The 22,389-nt window shown below is 40.8% G+C and overlaps 1 long non-coding RNA gene across 1 annotated transcript; it reads right to left on the bottom strand.

Moving 5' to 3' along the window:
- Positions 1–1,038: 1,038 nt before the first annotated feature.
- On the bottom strand, positions 1,039–21,749 carry LOC134732744 (uncharacterized). The gene is made up of 4 exons (XR_010116225.1): positions 21,693–21,749; positions 19,689–19,927; positions 3,118–3,186; positions 1,039–1,363 (listed from the first exon to the last, which is right to left on the bottom strand). It is a non-coding gene; the product is annotated as an uncharacterized lncRNA (long non-coding RNA).
- Between the last annotated feature and the right edge of the window lie 640 nt (positions 21,750–22,389).

Below are 22,389 nucleotides of genomic sequence, written 5' to 3'. Positions count from 1 at the left end.
CTGCTGTCATGTGAAGAAAGATGTGTTTGCTTCCCTTTCCACCATGATTTTAAGTTTCCTGAGGCCTCCCCAGCTCTGCAAACTGTGAGTCAATTAAACCTCCTTCCTTTATAATTTACTCAGTCTTAGGTAGTTCTTTTTTTTTTTTTTCTTTTTTTTCTTTTTTTTTTTTTATTAATTTTTGCATACAAAAACAATAAACATTTTCTAAAAATACATACAAACAAAAAGATGCGTATCAAACATATTAGGAAGGTTGCACATGGGAAGTCGGGGAATAGAAATGGGGGGTGGGAGTTAAAATAAATGAGAGAGGGACTTTATATGGATCAGTGATAATAACTCAATCCTCTATTTGACAAAGAAGAGGGAGAAGGAGGAGGAAGAAAAAGAAAGTGGGATAAAGGATCAGAAAGGGAAGAAAATAGAAAAAATTAGAGTATGACTCCAGGGTAGACCTGTTTTGTTGTCACTGAGTTGGTTGGTTGGTTTGTCTGTTGTATTCTTCATGTTTCGCCAAGTTGGCCAGGCTGGTCTCGAACTCCTAGCCCGAAGTGATCAACCCGCCTCGCCCCCCAGAGTGCCAGGACCACAGGCGTGAGCCACCACGTCCAGCCCCCACATTGCTTCTGGCCTCCGTGGTAGACCTCCCAGACAGAGCGGCCAGGCAGAGGAGCTCCTCACTTGTACCCAGACACAGGGCGGCCGGGCAGAGGAGCTCCTCACTTCCCAGACGGAGCGGCCAGGCAGAGACGCTCCTCACTTCTTCCCAGACGATAGGTGGCCGGGCAGAGGCGCTCCTCACCTCCCAGACGATGGGTGGCCGGGCAGAGGCACTCCTCACTTCCCAGATGGGGCAGCCGGGCAGAGGCGCTCCTCACTTCCCAGACGATGGGTGGCCGGGCAGAGGCGCTCCTCACCTCCCAGGCGATGGGTGGCCGGGCAGAGGCGCTCCTCACCTCCCAGACGATGGGTGGCCGGGCAGAGGCGCTCCTCACTTCTTCCCGGACGGGGCGGCCGGGCAGAGGCGCTCCTCACTTCTTCCCGGACGGGGCGGCCGGGCAGAGGCGCTCCTCACTTCTTCCCGGACGGGGCGGCCGGGCAGAGGCGCTCCCCACCTCCCAGATGGGGCGGCGGCCGGGCAGGGGCTGCAATCCCAGCACCCTGGTAGGCCAAGGCAGGCGGCTGGGGGGTGGAGGCTGCCGCGAGGCCAGACCACGCCACCACACTCCAGCCTGGGCAACACCGAGCACTGGGTGAGCGAGACTCCGTCTGTAGTTCCAGTAGCTCGGGAGGCTGAGGCAGGCAGAGCACTCGGCGTGAGGAGCTGGCGACCAGCGTGGCCAAGATGGCGAACGCGTGCCTGCAGCGAAAGGAGAAAATGCAGGCAGCGGTGGCGCACGCCGGCAAACCCAGGGAGTCCGCAGCGCGGGCAGCAGCAAGCCGAGTAGATTGCAGCCTGGGCCCGAGAGGGAAAAGAAGAAAGAAAAGAAAGAAAGAAAGAAAGAAAGAAAGAAAGAAAGAAAGAAAGAAAGAAAGAAAGAAAGAAAGAAAGAAAGAAAGAAAGAAAGAAAGAAAGAAAGAAAGGAGGGAGGGAGGGAGGGAGGGAGGGAGGGAGGGAAGGAAGGAAGGAAGGAAGGAAGGAAGGAAGGAAAGAAAGGCAGGTAGTTCTTTATAGCAGTGTGAGAATGGAATAATATAGGAAGTAATATCTTTTTTGAATAACTTCTCTATGTCTTCTGCTGCAAAGTCAGGTTTGAGAACCACTAAGACAATTATATTGAACTCCCTCATTTTATAAATGAATAAACTGAGACAGGGAGAGATTAAGAGATTTGATCAAGGCTAGGCATGGTGGCTCATGCCTGTAATCCCAGTACTTTGAGAGGCCCAGGTGGGAGGATTCCTTGAGCCCAGGAGTTCGAGATCAGCCTAGGCAACATGATGAGACCCCCATCTCAAAAAAAAACTGTTTTTTAATTAGCTGGGTGTGGTGGCATGCACCTGTGATCTCAGCTACTCAGGAGGCTAAGGTGGAAGGATTGCTTGAGCCCGGGAGGTCGAGGCTTCAGTGAGCTGTGTTGGTGCCACTGCACTTCAGCCCACCAAAAGCACAAGAGCCCTTTCTCAAAAAAGAAAAAAACACTTGATTAAGAACATAGAGCTGGGTAGTGGTAGTTCCAGGACCCCAGAGCCTATGATTTTCAACTTAGAGTAATTTCACTTTACCACACTAACTCCTCCTTAGCCCGTTAGTGCCATAGATTTCTCTATCTGCTCTTCGTCATTTCCAATGTCCCCTCTCTAATTAGTTAGTCTACATCAGCCCCAGTTCCAGAACCTATAGTGGTTCCCCAGGGCAAGGCTAGCCCCAGAAAGTACAATCCCTAGGCAAATATATTTTACAAGGCCACGTCTATATACATGATTTGATTAGAAAATGAGTTTGTGTGAGGTATAGTGATTTACTGGTAAAAATTTAGAATAATGGGTATTTGTTTATTGCCCAATCAGTGCGTGTAAAAATTCTTGTCTTCTTCATCCCTCATAAATAAGTTACCCAAAATCAACCTGTGGAAACCATTCTAGAGGTCCAATGGCATGCAATCTAACAAAAGAAATAACCTGTTGGTCAGTGTCAGTGGGAACATATGTTCATCAGACTGCTTTCTTGAACCAGGCTCCACCTTGGCCCTAAGATAATCTCACAGGTACGCGGTTCATAGCTTCTCTGGACATCTGATCAATGTTACCAGATGGCTAGAGAGTAGGATAGTGCTCTGAAGGAGAGAAATGGGATCTGGCTTGGACACTCCACCCCAATAAGACTGTAGGCCAGGCTTCAAGCAAAGCCATTCAAATCATGGGGGTCCCTGAGGTGTGGGGGCCCAAAGCAGGAGTCCCACCCATTGTTAAAGAGCAACACTGTCTCATCAGCTGGTTAGTAGATTGCGATGCTATGGAAAAGTATTTCAGAACCACTTTTCATAGCTTTATGAAGACATCTGGCCGACTGCATTGTATGTTAAATAAGTAGGAACTTGGATGCATTAAAAGTTAATGGAAAATTGTATGAATAATGAATCTGTGGTGGTGTATAAAATGATCATACATTACCTCCAGGTTAGACAATGCCTCCCTGAAATGGTACAGGCTATATGACCTTACATTCTTTTCACTGGTGGCCTGAGGAGGACAAGAACAGAAGAGAAAGTAAATAAAAACTGGGCTGGTTGAAGAACTTTCAGCTGTGCAAGCTACTTGTGCTTATAAAGCAATGTGCCTAAGGGTCTATCCCTGCTTCTTATTTTTCAGAGATGTGACTTAACTGCAGATGCTACAAACCCCTTGAACTGACCCAGTCCCCTGTAAATGAGAGACCCCTCAGGATGTCAGCAAAACTGGTTTAGGTCAGCCATCTTGGAGCCATGCCAGCCAAAGATGTGGTTGCAGGAATTGCACTGATGTGGCTTGGCCCACAGAGGGTTGGGTGGAGGGGCACCAAGAATAAGGCAGTGTTTACCTAGCGCCCACCTTCACCCATCCTCCTCCTCCCCACCAAGCCTGCTCTGCAACTTCCGAAGAAAAATAGTAAAATCCATGTCTGTCTCCAGCCTCATGGGGTTATTTCCAAAGGTTTGGTAGTTTCTCATGTTTTCCTTTTCATCCTGCCAGTATCCAATTACTTGGTTATGTCTTTCTCTCACACACACACACACACACACACACACACACACAGTGCTGGCACATTTTGGCTTGCAAAATTTTAGATACTATGTATATATGTATATATATATATATATACACACATATAAATAAAACATATATGTATATATGTTTATACACGTATAAACATATATATGTTTTATTTATATGTTTATATATTGTTTATATAATTATATATATTTTATATATAATTATATATATTTTATTATATATATAATTTTATATATAAAATAATATATATAGTTTATATGTTATATAAACATACACACATATATATTGTTTATGTTATAAACATATATATACGCATATATACGTATATATGTTTATATGTGTATATATATGTATGTATATATATGTGTGTATATATATACATATAAACATATATATATATAGATGGAGTCTGACTCTGTCACACAGGCTGGAGTGCAGTACGTGATCTCGGCTCACTGCAACCTCCACATCCCAGGTTCAAGCAATTCTTCTGTGTCAGCCTCCTGAGTAGGTGGGACTACAGGTATGTGCCAACATGCCCGGCTAATTTTTGTATTTCTAGTAGAGGTGGGGTTTCACCATATTGGTCAGGCTGTTCTCAAACTCTTGATCTCAGGTGATCCATCCACCTCGGCCTCCCAAAGTTCTGGGATTATAGGCATGAACCACTGTGCCCAGCCAACAAAATATATTTAAAAACAAAAACAAAACGAGAAGCCAAAAATGAGCATTTTCTGACAAATTAAAGAGAGAGGAGCACCTAATAACACAAGTAATGGGACAAAGATTCACAAAGTCTGTCTCCCTACATAGCTTCTTTGATTCAATTCTTTTTGGCACTAAAGGAATTTCATGGTAATGAAATCTGCACTCAAAAACCAAGCCTTCCTAACTAGAGATACCTGGGGACTGTTTGTTCTCTGCAGTGTAGCTGTGTGTGGCATGACCCTCTGAGTGTGTGTGTGAGAGAGTATGTGTATTGGGAGGAGGGGGATGTTGCTATCAGTGTGTGATGGAGTCTGCTTTCAAAGCTAATCCCAAGGGGTAAAATAAGATATGGATCTAATTTGATGAGACACTAAAATCTTCTGACTTGTCTTATCTAACAGAATTCCAGTGCTTGTTTTTCATTACGATGATCTGGGGCAATAACTTCATTTAGTGCTCGGATTTCTTCCCCCCGGACTGCTAGTGGAAAGTCAAAGACTGATTTACAAACAGAGGTTTGTTAAGTACTATTTTTAGAACAATGCTGTACCAGATTTACAAGGGGGTTGGGGGAAACAACTATAGTCACTTTTGAGCAAAGTAGCATTTCACTGCATAATAATGAAGTACTAATTGCTCTTTGTCATCACTTTTTATGCAAATTGCCCTGGAGCATTTGCCCAATATGCATTTTACATTTTAACAAAGAAAGTGGAGTCTTGACAAATAAGAATCGTACACCCAAGCAAAAATAAAAATATCAGCTATAAAATAAACTGCTTAAGGTGCATTCTCTAAGATACAAATTTTTCTATTATATCATCCCCATTATTAGATCTATTTGACCAATAAGATTACTTTGAATTCAAATTAACAATTTGTGTGTCAGGCAAAAAAAAAAAAAAGTTTGTGCACAAAACTTGCACATTTTACATATCGTACAATTTACAATAAAAGCTTGATGTGAAAATTATGTTTCCAGCAGAATTTAAATAGACCAGGTCAAATAAGATTGTCAAGGGAATCAAACTGTGTCAAAGCACTTATCACAGGTACAGGTCTCACTATTTTAGAAGTTTCAGTTATTCTAATGATTTCATTTTCATAGAGACAGTCAACATTATAAAAAAAGAAACATGATTTTCATATAATAAATAAGTACAAAGTTTGAAACATACCTCAAGGGTGTGTGTGTTCAAATTCTGGTCTAGAGACCAATACCGGTCACTATCATACTGACACCAGACAAACAGAAGACAGAAATATGATTTTAAAATTTTCCAGGACCTTCAGAGAAACCTAAAATTCAAACCTGGCCTTCCAGGTCATTATGAAGATATATTTGTCAAGGTAAGAGGATAGAACATATTTTATTTAACAGTCTGTTAGCTTGATCTATACCATTTAAATATTTAAACATATGGTATGTGGGCCTACATTTGTAATCTTGCCCTAGGCTCCACAAATCTTAGGGGTAGGTCTACATCTTATAATTACTTTCTTCCAACTCAAAGCTTCAGTGAAGTCTATGCATGCTTATTCTAAAAATTGAATGAAACTGGCTTTAAAGGTTGCTGATTTCGAAGGCTATCACCTCCGCTTTCCAGTAAATCCACACTTTACAAATAGAAAAATACAATATGTGACAAAGTGCTGTTGATTAAGCAGCAGAGGATTTCTTCCCAAATGCACTGAAACGAACTATTGCCTTTTATGAATGACCATCATTGAGTGTTATTTCCAGAGTAGGATAATTCCTTGGAATAATAATAATAAACTGTGAAGTTTGTTTAACTCCAGACTTCAAAGCTGTTTACATCCTAAAGTCTACAGCCCCTTCTTCTATGTTGGATCTATAAAGTGTTACACACTCACTTTTACTTTTACCCAGTCCCAGATCCAGAATAATACTTCCCTGAGGTCACTGAATGAGTCAGGGGCAAGTGGAGTGTGGAATCATCACTAATGCTCCCAGGCCCCCTCCATTACACATCCTGATTACAAGATGAAATACTGGTAAACATGAGCTTCTGTACCCAGGAAATGTACTGTGAAGGGCATAATGAATTACTTATGCTGTGTAGTGTATGTATAAATCATATTAAAACATGCTGAATAGTACATTATCATGCTTCTATTTTGCATTACAAAAGTAACTAATGTAAGCTGCAAAGTGTACTTTTAATCCATTATTCATTTCTAAAAGTAGTCAGACCACTATTCAAGTACCATAAAGGGCTACCAGTATAAGCAAACCTACTTTTCAATTTATGAAGATGAAACAGCAAAATTTTTAAATCAATTTTAAATTAGTCAAGTTGTATTTATCAAAACCTGTATTAAATCTATGCATTCCTATTCAGATGGAGGAATTATAACAAACCATAACTTTTTTGCTCAAAGAGTTTATATGTCTCAAGTCCAGAATCAATATAATTACCTTCATTATATGTGATTTTTTAATATTATTTGTTTTACCTCACTTTTAATGCTTACATTGGGTCAAAAATCTGTTTTTAGTTTCCCTTCTCATTTGGGTTCAGCTATGCACATCTGGTTTTCCACCAGCGCTGCCTCAATGGGGTTAGCGTCTCTTCCACAAATGTTTCCCCAGTGCACAAGCAAGAAATTGGGGTGTGCTGATCTTCTTGGAGCACCCGTCCACAGTGCCGCTCAAAGGCCTTTCTGGTCATAGCTCAAGGTTCAATAACCATGACAGAAAAGGTTGATACAAATCATAAAAAAGCAACATAAGCACAGAATACAAACGACAAATTCAGAAAATGTTTGCAACCTGTATCACAAAGGGCTGAGGTCCTTCATGCTTAGAGTCTTAGAAATGGAGAAAAGTCCAATAACCCAAAGAAACCGAGCAAAGAATGTGAACAGAAAATTCACGGGCTGGGTGCAGTGGCTCATGCCTCTAATCCCGGCACTTTGGGAGGCCAAGGTAGACGGATCACCTGAGGTAAGGAGCTCAAGACCAGCCTGGCCAACACGGTGAAACTCTGTCTCTACCAAAAATACAAAAAATTAGCTGGGTGTGGTGGTGGGCACCTGTAATCCCAGCTACTCAGGAGGCTGGGGCAGGAGAATCGCTTGAACCTGGGAGGCGGAGCTTGCAGTGAGCTGAGATCACGCCATTGCACTCTAGCCTGGGCAACAAGAGCACAAGAGCAAAACTCTGTCTCAAAAAAAAGAAAAGAAAAGAAAGAAAATTCACAAAGAAATGCAAATGGTCCTCAACCACATGAAAAGGTGTGCAAACTTACTCATATAAAGAGCAATTCAAATGAAAGCTACATGATGACACCATTTCTCACCTATCACGTTGGCAAAAAATTCCCCAAAGTTTGATTAATGCAAATTGTTAACAGGGCTATGGGGAAACAACCACTTACATATGCTGGTGGGGCTTCAAATTAGAATAAATCTCATGGATGGCAATAGGACAATATCAAATTTATCTGCTATGACCCAGTAATCACATATCTGGGAATTAATCCTCCAGACAGATACACCTACACACTTATGATATGATGTATGCACTAGGTTATTCATTGCAGGGATGGGTGTGGTGGCTCACATCTGTAATCCCAGCATTTTTGGAGGCTGAGGTAGACATATCACTTGGGCCCAGGAGTTCGAGATCAGTCTGGGCAACATGGTGAAACCCCATCTCTACTAAAAATAGAAAAAATTAGCTGGGTGTGGTGACACACACCTATAGTCTCAACTACTCAGGAGGCTGAGGTAGGAGACTCAATCACCTGAGCCTGGGATGTCAAGGCTGCAGTAAGCCAGGATCTCACCACTGCACTCCAGCCTGGGTGATGGGAGTGAGACCCTGTCTCAAAAAACAAAACAAACAAACAAACAACAACCAAAAAACAAGGTTAGGTTATTCATTGCAGTATTTGTAATAGCAAAAGTTCGAAAACTACTCAAGTGCCCATTAATAAGTATAAAGGTTAATTTTATGTGTTGACTGGGCCACAGGGTGTCCAGATATTTGGACAAAAACTGTTCTGGGTGTTACTGTGAAGGTGTTTTGTGGTGAGATTAACACTTAAATTGATAGGCTAAGTAAAGCAGACTGCCCTAATGTGGCCTGCCCTAATGTGGGCGGGCCTCATCCAACCAGTTGGAGGCTTAAATAGAACAAAAAGATTGACTGTCCCCCAAGTAAGAAAGAAATCCTCCTGCCTGATGACCTTCAAACTGGGACATTGGCTTTTTTCCTGCCTTCACATTTGAACTAAAACATCGACTCTTCCTGGATCTTGAACCCGTTAGCCTCCAGTTGGAACTACACTCAGCTCTCGTAGGTCTCCAGGTTGCAGACTTGCTCAACAGACTTTGGGCCTGGTCAGCCTCCATAATCATGTGAACCAATTCCTTATAATAAATCTTTTTCTATATACAGGTTATGTATCCCTTATCTGAAATGTTTGAGACCAGAAATGTTTCATAATTTTGACTATTACAGATTCTGGAATATTTGCATTGTACATGCTGATTAAGCATCTGAAATCCAAAAATCCAAAATCTGGAATGCTCCAGTGAGCATTTCCTTTGAGTGTCATGTCAGTTTTCAAAAAGTTTTGGATTTTGGAGCATTCTGATTTTCAGATTTGGGGTTTTCTGATGATCAAATATATATTGAATAATATATGTATTTATTGAGTTGGTTCTATTTCTTTGGAAAACTGATGAATACAATAAAGAATTGACTAAATAAACTATAATACATATATTAGGAATAGTATAGGCATTCCTCATTTTATTGCACTTCACTTTGCAAATATTGTACTTTTTACAAATTGAAGGTTTATGGCAACCCTGAAGTGAACAAGTCTATTGGCACCATTTTTCCAACAGCATGTGCTCACTTTGTTTCTCTGTGTTACATTTTGGTAATTTTCACAATATTTCAAACATTTTCATTATTATTAAATCTGTTATGGTGATCTGCGATCAGTGATCTTTGATGTTACTATTATAATTGTTTTCAGGTGCCACAAACTGCACACATTTAGGTAGCAAATTTCACCGATGAATGTCTATGTTCTGACTACTCTACTCACTGGTCATTCTCGTCTCTCTCCCTCTTCTTGGGCCTCCTTATTCGCTGAGACACAATATTGAAATTAGCCTAATTAAGAAGCATTAAAGTGAAAGGAAGAATTGCATCTCAAAAGCCAAGCCAGGTGAAAAGCTAGGCCTCTTGCGCCAACAATTAGCCAAGTGGTGAATGCAAAGTAAAAGTTATTGAAGGAAATTAAAATGCTACTCCAGTGAACATATGAATTATAAGAAAATGAAACAGCCTTATTGCTGATATGGAAAAAGTTTTAGTGGTCTAGGTAGAAGATCAAGCCAGTCACAACGTTCCTTTAAGCCAAAGCCTAATGCGGAGCAAGGCCTTAACTCTCTTCAATTCTGTGAAGGCTGAGAGAGGTGAAGAAGCTGCAAAAGAAAAGTCTGAAGCTAGCAGAGTTGGTTCATGAGGTTTAAGGAAAGAAGCCATCTCCATAACATAAAAGTGCAAGGTACTGACATGATCACTATACATTATATGATAACATCACTATGTACCCCATAAATATGAACAATTATTATAAGTCAATTTTTTTTTTTTTTCTTTTTTTTTTTGAGACGGAGTCTTGCTCTGTCACCCAGGCTGGAGTGCACTGGCGCGATCTCGGCTCACTGCAAGCTCCGCCTCCCAGGTTCACACCATTCTCCTGCCTCAGCCTCTCCGAGTAGCTGGGACTACAAGTGCCCACCACCACGCCCAGCTAATTTTTTGTATTTTTAGTAGAGACGGGGTTTCACCGTGGTCTGGATCTCCTGACCTCGTGATCCGCCCGCCTCGGCCTCCCAAAGTGCTGGGATTACAAGCGTGAGCCACCGCGCCCGGCCCAAGTCAATTTTTTAAAATGCAAAGTGAAGCAGCAAGTGCTGATGTAGAAGCTGCAGCAAATTATCCAGATTTAGCTAAGATCATTGATGAATGTGGCTACACTAAACAATAAAATTTCAATGTAGACAAAACAGCCTTCTATTGGAAGATGTCATCTAGGACTCTCATAGCCAGAAAGGATAAGTCAACGCCTGGATTCAAAGCTTAAAAGGACAGGCTGAGCCGGATGCGGTGGCTCATGCCTGTAATCCCAGAACTTTGGGAGGCCAAGGCAGACAGATCATGAAGTCAAGAGATCAAGACCATTCTGGCCAGCATGGTGAAACCCTGACTATACTAAAAATACAAAAATTGGCTAGGTGTGGTAGCATGCACCTGTAATCCCAGTTACTCAGGAGGCTGAGGCAGAAGAATCACTCGAACCCGAGAGGCGGAGGTTGCAATGAGCTGATATCGCACCTCTGCACTCCAGCCTGGCAAGAGAGCAAGACTCTGTCTAAAGAAAAAAAAAAAAAAAAAGACAGGCTGACTCTCTGGTTAGAGTCTAATGCAGCTGGTGACTTGATGACTTGAAGTTGAAACCAATGCTCATTTACCATTTCAAAAACCCTAGGGCCCTTAAGAATGATGCTAAATCTACTCTGCCTGTCCTCTGTAGATGAAGCAACAAAGACTGGATGACAGCACATCTGCACATCTGTTTACAGCATGGCTTACTGAATATTTTAACCCTAATATTGAAACATACTACTCAGAAAACAAAATTTCTTTCAAAATATTACTACTGATTGACAATGGACCTAGTCACTCAAGAGTTCTGATGAAGATGTACAAAGAGATTAACATTGTTTTCATGCCTGCTGACACAACATCTATTCTGCAGCCCATGAACCAAAGAGTAACTTCAACTTTCAAGACTTCTTATTTAAGAAATACATTTCATAAAGCTATAGGTGCCATAGATAGTGATTCCTCTAATGGATCGTGGCAAAGTAAATTGAAAACCTTCTGGAAAGAATTCATCATTCTAGATGCCATTAAGAACATTTGTGATTCATGGGAGCAGGTCAAAATATCAACATTAGCAGAAGTTTGGAAGAAGTTGATTCCAAACCTCATGAATGACTTTGAGTGGTTCAATACTGAAGTAGAAGAAGTAATTGCAGTTGTGATGGAAATAGCAAGAGAACTAGAATTTGAAGTGAAGCCTGAAGATGTCAGAGAATTGCTGCAATCTCATGATAAAGCTTGAACGGATGAGGAGTTGCTTTTTATGGATGAGTAAAGAAGGTGGTTTCTTGAGATGGAATCTATTCCTGATGAAGATGCTGTGAATGTTGTTGAAATGACAACAAAGGAGTTAGAATATTACATAAACTTGGCCGGGCGCGGTGGCTCACGCTTGTAATCCCAGCACTTTGGGAGGCCGAGGCAGGCGGATCACGAGGTCAGGAGATCAAGACCACGGTGAAACCCCGTCTCTACTAAAAATACAAAAAATTAGCCAGGCGTGGTGGCGGGCGCCTGTAGTCCCAGCTACTCGGAGAGGCTGAGGCAGGAGAATGGCGTGAACCCAGGAGGCGGAGCTTGCAGTGAGCCGAGATCGCACCACTGCACTCCAGTCTGGGTGACAGAGCGAGACTCTGTCTCAAAAAAAAAAAAAAAAAAAAAAAAAAAGAATATTACATAAACTTACTTGAAAAAGCATCAGCAGGGTTGGAGAGGATTGACTACAATTTTGAAAGAAGTTTTACTGTGGGCATAATGCATTGCATGCTACAGTGAAATCTTTCATGAAGGAAAGAGTCCATGGATCCATTAATTATTTTCTGATTTTAAGAAGTTGCCACAACCATCCCAACCTTCAGCAACCACTACCCTGATGAGTCAGCAGCCATCAACATCCAGGCAAGGCCCTCCACCAGCAAAAAAAAATTATGACTCACTGAAGGCTCAGATGATTGTTGGCATTTTTTAGCAATAAAGTATTTTTTATTTAAGGTATGTACATTTTTAAAGATACAGTGTTATGGCATACTTAATAAACTATAGTTTAGTATAAACATAACTTTTACATGAACTGGAAAACCAATAAATTTATGTGACTGCCTTTATTGTGATGTTCACTTTACTGAGGTGACCTGGAACCAAACTTGCAATATCTCAGAGGTATACATGTACTCAGCTATAAAAAAACAAGTAGAGATGATCTCTATTGACATTGAAAGATCGCCAGAACATGTTAAATGAGTAACTGTAAGGTGTGGAACAGGATATCTTGTATGCTAACCTTTGTAGAAAATTGAGGGGGGGTGGGTAGATAAGAATATATATTTATAATTGCTTATATTTGCATTAAGAAACATTGAAAAGAAACACAAAAGTATAAAAATAAAATTATCTGAGGGGCGCTCGCCATCGCCGAGGCTTGAGTATGTAAACAAAGCGGCCGGGAAGCTCAAACTGGGTGGAGCCCACCGCAGCTCAAGGAGGCCTGCCTGCCTCTGTAGACTCCACCTCTGGGGGCAGGGCATAACCAAACAAAAGGCAGCAGTAACCTCTGCAGACTTAAATGTCCCTGTCTGACAGCTTTGAAGAGAGTAGTGTTTCTCCCAGCGCACAAGTGGAGATCTGAGAACGGACAGACTACCTCCTCAAGTGGGTCCCTGACCCCTGAATAGCCTAACTGGGAGGCACCCCCCAGTAGGGGCAGACTGGCACCTCACATGGCCGGGTACTCCTCTGAGACAAAACTTCCAGAGGAACATCAGGCAGCAACATTTGTTGTTCACCAATATCCACTCTTCTGCAGCCTCTGCTGCTGATACCCAGGCAAACAGGGTCTGGAGTGGACCTCCAGCAAACTCCAACAGACCTGCAGCTGAGGATCCTGAATGTTAGAAGGAAAACTAACAAACAGAAAGGACATACACACCAGAACCCCACCTGTTTGTTACAATCATCAAAGACCAAAAGTAGATAAAACCACAAAGATGGGGAAAAAACAGAGCAGAAAAACTGGAAACTCTAAAAATCAGAGCACCTCTCCTCCTCCAAAGGAACACAGCTCCTCACCAGCAGCAGAACAAAGCTGGACGGAGAATGACTTCGATGAGTTGAGAGAAGAAGGCTTCAGACGATCAAACTACTCCGAGCTAAAGGAGGAAGTTCGAACCCATGGCAAAGAAGTTAAAAACCTTGAAAAAAAATTAGACAAATGGCTAACTAGAATAACCAATGCAGAGAAGTCCTTAAGGGACCTGATGGAGCTGAAAACCACAGCACGAGAACTACGTGACCAATGCACAAGCCTCTGTAGCCGATTTGATCAACTGGAAGAAAGGGTATCAGTGACGGAAGATCAAATGAATGAAATGAAGTGAGAAGAGAAGTTTAGAGAAAAAAGAATAAAAAGAAATGAACAAAGCCTCCAAGAAATGGGACTATGTGAAAAGACCAAATCTACGTCTGATTGGTGTACCTGAAAGTGACAGGGAGAATGGAACCAAGTTGGAAAACACTCTGCAGGATATTATCCAGGAGAACTTCCCCAATCTAGCAAGGCAGGCTAGATTCAGGATTCAGGAAATATAGAGAACGCCACAAAGATACTCCTCGAGAAGAGCAACTCCAAGACACATAAGTGTCAGATTCACCAAAGTTGAAATGAAGAAAAAAATGTTAAGGGCAACTAGAGAGAAAGGTCAGATTACCCAGAAAGGGAAGCCCATCAGACTAACAGCTGATCTCTCAGCAGAAACTCTACAAGCCAGAAGAGAGTGGGGGCCAATATTCAACATTCTTAAAGGGAAGAATTTTCATCCCAGAATTTCATATCCAGCCAAACTAAGCTTCATAAGTGAAAGAGAAATAAAATACTTTACAGACAAGCAAATGCTGAGAGATTTTGTCACCACCAGGCCTGCCCTAAAAGAGCTCCTGAAGGAAGCACTAAACATGGAAAGGAACAATCGGTACCAGCCACTGCAAAAACATGCCAAATTGTAAAGACCATCAAGGCTAGGAAGAAACTGCATCAAGTAATGAGCAAAATAACCAGCTAACATCATAATAACAGGATCAAATTCACATATAACAATATTAACCTTAAATGTAGATGGGCTAAATGCTCCAATTAAAAGACACAGACTGGCAAATTGGATAAAGAGTCAAGACCCATCAGTGTGCTGTATTCAGGAAACCCATCTCATGTGCAGAGACACACATAGGCTCAAAATAAAGGGATGGAGGAAGATCTACCAAGCAAATGGAAAACAAAAAAAAGGCAGGGGTTGCAATCCTAGTCTCTGATAAAACAGACTTTAAACCAACAAAGATCAAAAGAGACAAAGAAGGCCATTACATAATGGTAAAGGGATCAATTCAACAAGAAGAGCTAACTATCCTAAATATGCATGCACCCAATACAGGAGCACCCAGATTCATAAAGCAAGTCCTTAGAGACCTACAAAGAGACTTAGACTCCCACACAATAATAATGGGAGGATTTAACACCCCACTGTCAACATTAGACAGATCAACGAGACAGAAAGTTAACAAGGATATCCAGGAACTGAACTCAGCTCTGTACCAAGCAGACCTAATACACATCTACAGAACTCTCCACCCCAAATCAACAGAATATACATTCTTTTCAGCACCATGCCACACCTATTCTAAAACTGACCACATAGTTGGAAGTAAAGCACTCCTCAGCAAATGTAAAAGAACAGAAATTATAACAAACTGTCTCTCAGACCACAGTGCAATCAAACTAGAACTCAGGATTAAGAAACTCACTCAAAACTGCTCAACTGCATGGAAACTGAACAACTTGCTCCTGAATGACTACTGGGTACATAACGAAATGAAGGCAGAAATAAAGATGTTCTTTGAAACCAACGAGAACAAAGACACAACATACCAGAATCTCTGGGACACATTCAAAGCAGTGTGTAGAGGGAAATGTATAGCACTAAATGCCCACAAGAGAAAGCAGGAAAGATCTAAAATTGACACCCTAACATCACAATTAAAAGAACTAGAGAAGCAAGAGCAAACACATTCAAAAGCTAGCAGAAGGCAAGAAATAACTAAGATCAGAGCAGAACTGAAGGAAATAGAGACACAAAAAACCCTTCAAAAAATTGATGAATCCAGGAGCTGGTTTTTTGAAAAGATCAACAAAATTGATAGACCGCTAGCAGACTAATAAGGAAGAAAAGAGAGAAGAATCAAACAGACACAATAAAAAAATGATAAAGGGGATATCACCACTGATCCCACGGAAATACAAGCTACCATCAGAGAATGCTATAAACACCTCTACGCAAATAAACTAGAAAATCTAGAAGAAATGGATGAATTCCTTGACACATACACCCTCCCAAGACTAAACCATGAAGAAGTTGAATCTCTGAATAGAACAATAGCAGGCTCTGAAATTGAAGCAATAATTAATAGCTTACCAACCAAAAAAAGTCCAGGACCAGATGGATTCACAGCTGAATTCTACCAGAGGTACAAGGAGGAGCTGGTACCATTCCTTCCGAAACTATTCCAATCAGTAAAAAAAGAGGGAATCCTCTCTAACTCATTTTATGAGGCCAGCATCATCCTGATACCAAAGCCTGGCAGAGACACAACAAAAAAAGAATTTTAGACCAATATCCCTGATGAACATGGATGCAAAAATCCTCAATAAAATACTGGCAAACCGAATCCAGCAGCACATCAAAAAGCTTATCCACCATGATCAAGTGGGCTTCATCCTGAGATGCAAGGCTGGTTCAACATACGCAAATCAATAAACGTAATCCAGCATATAAACAGAACCAACAACAAAACCCACATGATTATCTCTCTCAATAGACGCAGAAAAGGCCTTTGACAAAATTCAACAACCCTTCATGCTAAAAACTCTCAATAAATTAGGTATTGACGGGACGTATCTTAAAATAATAAAAGCTATCTATCACAAACCCACAGCCAATATCATACTGAATGGGCAAAAACTGGAAGCATTTCCTTTGAAAACTGGCACAAGACAGGGATGCCCTCTCTCACCACTCCTATTCAAAATAGTGTTGGAAGTTCTGGCCAGGGCAATCAGGCAGGAGAAAGAAATAAAGGGTATTCAGTTAGGAAAAGAGGAAGTCAAATTGTCCCTGTTTGCAGATGACATGATTGTATATCTAGAAAACCCCATCATCTCAGCCCAAAATCTCCTCAAGCTGATAGGCAACTTCAGCAAAATCTCAGGATACAAAATCAATGTGCAAAAATCACAAGCATTCTTATACACTAATAACAGACAGAGAGCCAAATCATGAGTGAACTCCCATTCACAATTGCTTCAAAGAGAATAAAATACCTAGGAATCCAACATACAAGGGATGTGAAGGACCTCTTCAAGGAGAACTACAAACCACTGCTTAATGAAATAAAAGAGGATACAAACAAATGGAAGAACATTCCATGCTCAGGGTTGGAAGAATCAATATCGTGAAAATGGCCATACTGCCCAAGGTAATTTATAGATTCAATGCCATCCCCATCAAGCTACCAATGGCTTTCTTCACAGAATTGGAAAAAGCTACTTTAAAGTTCATATGGAACCAAAAAAGAGCCCACATTGCCAAGTCAATCCTAAGCCAAAAGAACAAAGCTGGAGGCATCACGCTACCTGACTTCAAACTATACTACAAGGCTACAGTAACCAAAACAGCATGGTACTGGTGTCAAAACAGAGATATAGACCAATGGAACAGAACAGAGCCCTGAGAAATAATGCTGCATATCTACAACTATCTGATCTTTGACAAACCTGACAAAAACAAGAAATGGGGAAAGGATTCCCTATTTAATAAACGGTGCTGGGAAAACTGGCTAGCCATATGTAGAAAGCTGAAACTGGATCCCTTCCTTACACCTTATACAAAAATTAATTCAAGATGGATTAAAGACTTAAATGTTAGACCTAAAACCATAAAAACCCTAGAAGAAAACCTAGGCAGTACCATTCAGGAAACAGGCATGGTCAAGGACTTCATGTCTAAAACACCAAAAGCAATGGCAACAAAAGCCAAAATTGACAAATGGGATCTAATTAAACTAAAGAGCTTCTGCATAGCAAAAGAAACCACCATCAGAGTGAACAGGCAACCTAAAGAATGGGAGAAAATTTTTGCAATTTACTCATCTGACAAAAGGCTAATATCCAGAATCTACAATGAACTCAAACAAATTTACAGGAAGAAGACAAACAACCCCATCAACAAGTGGGCAAAGGATATGAACAGACACTTCTCAAAAGAAGACATTTATGCAGCCAAAAGACGCATGCAAAAATACTCATCATCACTGGCCATCAGAGAAATGCAAATCAAAACCACAATGAGATACCATCTCACACCACTTAGAATGGCGATCATTAAAAAGTCGAGAAACAACAGGTGCTGGAGAGGATGTGGAGAAATAGGAACACTTTTACACTGTTGGTGGGACTGTAAACTAGTTCAACCATTGTGGAAGTCAGTGTGGCAATTCCTCAGGGATCTAGAACTAGAAATGCCATGTGACCCAGCCATCCCATTACTGGGTATATACCCAAAGGATTATAAAACATGCTCCTATAAAGACACATGCACACCTATGTTTATTGCGGCACTATTCACAATAGCAAAGACTTGGAACCAACCCAAATGTCCAACAATGATAGACCCAAATGCCCAACAACGATAGACTGGATTAAGAAAATGTGGCACATATACACCATGGAATACTATGCAGCCATAAAAAATGATGAATTCATGTCCTTTGTAGGGACATGGATGAAGCTGGAAACCATCATTCTCAGCAAACTATCACAAGGACAAAAAACCAAACACCGCATGTTCTCACTCACAGGTGGCAATTGAACAATGAGAACACATGGACACAGGAAGGGGAACATCACACACCGGGGCCTGTTGTAGGATGCGGGGAGGGGGGATGGAAAGCATTAGGAGATATACCTAATGTTAAATGACGAGTTAATGGGTGCAGCACACCAACATGGCACATGTATACATATGTAACAAACCTGCACGTTGTGCACATGTACCCTAAAACTCAAAGTATAATAAAAAAAAAGAAAGAAAGGCTTATAGTCAACACAGACGTGGAGTACTTTTACCTCTTTATTGATTTGCAGCTATAAATGCCTGTTCCTATCCACTTTGCTATCACTTGGTTCTAAATGAAGTCTTCCAAGGAAATCAAGTCACACAAAAAAATAAATAAAAATAAATAAATAAATAAAATAAAATTATCCTATTGGGGGTCAAAGTGAACCAGGACATATACTTCTAAATGAATCCTTTTTCAATCCTTTTGGGTTTTGAGTCATGTGACTGTATTATGAAAAAAAAATTTAATTAAAAAATCAATAATAGGGTCAGGTGTGGTGACTCACACCTATAATCTCAGCATATTGGGAGGCCAAGGCAGGTGGATCACTTTGAGCTCAGGAGTTTGAGACCAGCCTAGGCAACACGGTGAAACCCCATTTCTACTAAAAATACAAAAAATTAGCCTGGTATGGTGGTGCGCACCTGTAGTCCCAGCTACTTGGGAGGCTGAGGCATGAGAATCACTTGAACCTGGGAGGTGGAGGTTGCAGTGAGCCAAGATTGCACCACTGCACTCTAGCCTGGTGATAGAGTGAGACTCTGTCTCAAAAAAAGAAAAAATTAATAATAGTGTTTTGTTAGATATCACCCTAATTTTTTTATGGCACTTACCACTATCTGATGTTTTCCTGTTTAATTGTTTCCTTGTTTCCTCCCCTCTAGAATGGAATTCAGCAAATTATAACCCAAGGGCCAAATCTGACCTGCCTATTATTTTGGTAAATAAAGTTTTATTGGAACACATCCATGTCCATTCATTTACATATTTCTGAGGCTATTTTTGTGTAACAGTGGTAGATGTGAGTAGCTGTGACTGAGAACCATATTGCCCACAAAGCCTAAAAATGTACTATCTGTCTTACAGAAAAATAGTTTGCTGACCTTTGCTCTAGAATGTTAATTTATTCCTAAAAAAACGTATGCACAGAAAGTTTATTTGGTCTCCACTCTCTCCCTCACCACCTGGAATAGTGTCTAGCACATAGTGGGTTCTCAATCCATACTGTCTCAAGTTGGGTTCATGGGGAAACGAACTGAGCTGGAGATTAGCATGCCGGAAGTCCCGTCAGGAACACTCCTGAGATCACCACATGAGCAAGGCAAAGGAGCAGGCCTGGGCAGAGGAAGAAGTCAAGCTTTGGTGCGGTCTCCATGGAATGCCTCACCTAATCTGATGGGAAGTTCCGAAAATGGATGACTCTTCATAGCTGTCTGAATGAGTTGAGGGCTGGGCCTTTGTAGTCCTGCTTGAAACTGTCCTTGAATGGGGGCCACACTGGGAAAGAGGGGTGACCTTGGGGGAAGCAGCTTTCCTCAGCCAAAGCTCCTCCTGAAGCAGCGCTGCCTGCTGAGGGCTGTCTGCCAGCAGCACTCCCAACAGTTGGGGGTAATAAGTCCTTAATTCCTGGGGAGACAGTGGCACAACATAGCATCCATCACAAGTATGAACTGAATCAACGCACAAGTGTGTGAGTATGTTTGTACACACGTGCTCTGGTGATAATTCCAATGCCTTTGGAAGTACCATTCAATACATTTCATTTTCATAATCTTTCTTTGGACTTCTCAGTATGTGTCTGAGTTTGTGTTCTCTCAAAAGCAGATTGAGACAATGACTAGGTTTCAAGTAGTTTTTTGCAAAACACAGGGAACACCAGTGGAGGAAAGAAGAAAGGGAAGGGAAAGCAGTCGATCCTGCTGGCTGTGGGCAATATAGAAACGTGCTACCCAACATGGGGTTCAGGGAATAGTGCCCATCCAGCAACTGTTTGCCAGTTTGACAACCACTGCATTTACAACCACAGTTGTTATCAATTCCACCTCATTCTGATTCTTGGTTTCTGATCAGAACTAAGCAGATTTTTTTTTTCACTCACTCCAAATCATTAACTTAAAGTTAACAGCCTATAACTGGACGGAAAATGTATGCTGGTACTTAAGTGCTCCAGAGCAGCTTAGTATAAAAATCCCTTCCCTTTGTTCCCTTCTGTAATAAGAAAACCAAACTACCATATCAAATGGAAAGTGTGGGCTTGCCTTTTCTGATGTCTCTGCTCTAAGAGGCCAAGGGGAGTTAGAGTCATCTTCCCTCACTCTCCTTCCATGCGTCACCACGCATCACCATCAACACAAGGGAAGCAGAAAGAGAAAACAGCCACCTAGAACATTTTCACCCATTCAGAAGATTGCAACCCCACGACAATACTGTTCTAATCAGGGGATAGTAATTTTCACATGTTTCCAGGAAAGGTAAGATATTTCCCATCCCAAATCTAAGTTTTTATCCTTTGAAGCTAGAGATTCTATATTTCTCATTTTAAAACAATGGTTCCTATGGGAACAAAGTATCAGTTTCTCTTAGCAACCACTGAGCGTTTACAACATTGATAAAACTTAGTTTCCATATGAAACTACCTTTAGTAAGAGCTTATTGTTACTATAAAACCAAGGTTACCATAGTATAAGTAAAAAAAAAAAAAAAATCGAAGCAAGATACAAGATTAGATATAAATTACAATAACTGTAAAAAGTAACCTATGTAGAAAACACAAAAAGACTTCAAAGAAGCATATTAAAATAGTAACTTACTTTCTTTGCATGTATCTTTTCTAAATTTTTGTTTAATGTATAAAATATAGTAGAAAACAGAAAGATAACTAGACACTGTGTAATTGGATTTTAAATTAGAGATGGAGGATGGGAGTATTGAATTGTGCAATAAAAGCTAAGCTGACCAGCAGAGCACTTTTCTTCTAGCTCTGACTTCATGGCTACATTAATGGGTGGCAGGGCCCAAATCACTTCTTCACGGGCCTCAGGCTCTTCCCATGAAAAAATTAAGTCTACATTTCTTTTGAACTCTAAAATTCAAAGACTTATAATTTTACTTCCCCACAATAGTTATGTAGGAGTATTGACCCAATATTGCAGCAGTTCTCAGACTTTGGAGAGCATGAAAATCACTAGGGGAGCGTTTCAAAAACAGATGCCTTGGTTGCAACTTCATTGATTCTCTATTATAGACTGTTAACCAGACATCTGTGCAAGTCTTGAAGACTTAAGCATTGCCTAATAAAATAAACCATTGGGCACATCTAACACTAAGTGCTACAATTAGAAGTTGGGGCAGTTTTTGTCCTACAATATTTTACTCAGACTCATCTACTCACCCCAGTCACCTTGTTATGTTAATTTTCAGTCTTGGATCCGTTAGTATTTTTTCACATCTTTGAAGCATCACTCTGCACCATCTGTAGCATCCTATATGACTCATCACTGAAACATAACAGACCCCCTTCACATGTAGAGCCCGACTCTCAGAAAATGCATGCTCTTCCAATGGCACTGGAGGCTTGTGAGTCATTCTCTAACAGCAGCAGTGCTTTCTCTATTGTATACAATAGCAGCAGATCCTCCACTGGTGGAACGAAAGCTACAACAAAGCATGGGGACAAAAGTAAAAGAGTTTGCAAATTATGTTTAATACTCCATATGCAGGAGTAAATGTCCCATATGTTGACAAATCAGAAAATGAAACAATCAGGCTTTGGCTAGGACCTTTCTTCTCCTGCGAAAATGAACTCCAACCCACTGGTGAGCAAACAAAAAAGTCCTCATAGAGGAGTTGCTTCTTGAAGATAATCAAATTTTAAAAATTCAAAACAGAAATGTCTTTACAGGACATTCATTTAAAAAAGCTAGTTTTAAATTTAATAAACAGGAAAAAACTGTCCAAAAATTGTATAATGCTGTTTTGATGTGCAGTTTGGGTGGGAGATGCCTTTATAACTTAGTGTTTACACTGTTCAAAATAGGTTCTCTTTAAATGCATCATGGATGTAAGAAAACATAAGCTATAAAGGAAGT

Source organism: Symphalangus syndactylus, chromosome 2 (assembly GCF_028878055.3).
Source record: "Symphalangus syndactylus isolate Jambi chromosome 2, NHGRI_mSymSyn1-v2.1_pri, whole genome shotgun sequence".
In the NCBI taxonomy this organism is placed as follows: Eukaryota; Metazoa; Chordata; class Mammalia; order Primates; family Hylobatidae; genus Symphalangus; species Symphalangus syndactylus.
Note: the sequence above shows the minus strand (reverse complement) of the source record. Positions and strands in the feature narration are given on the sequence as shown.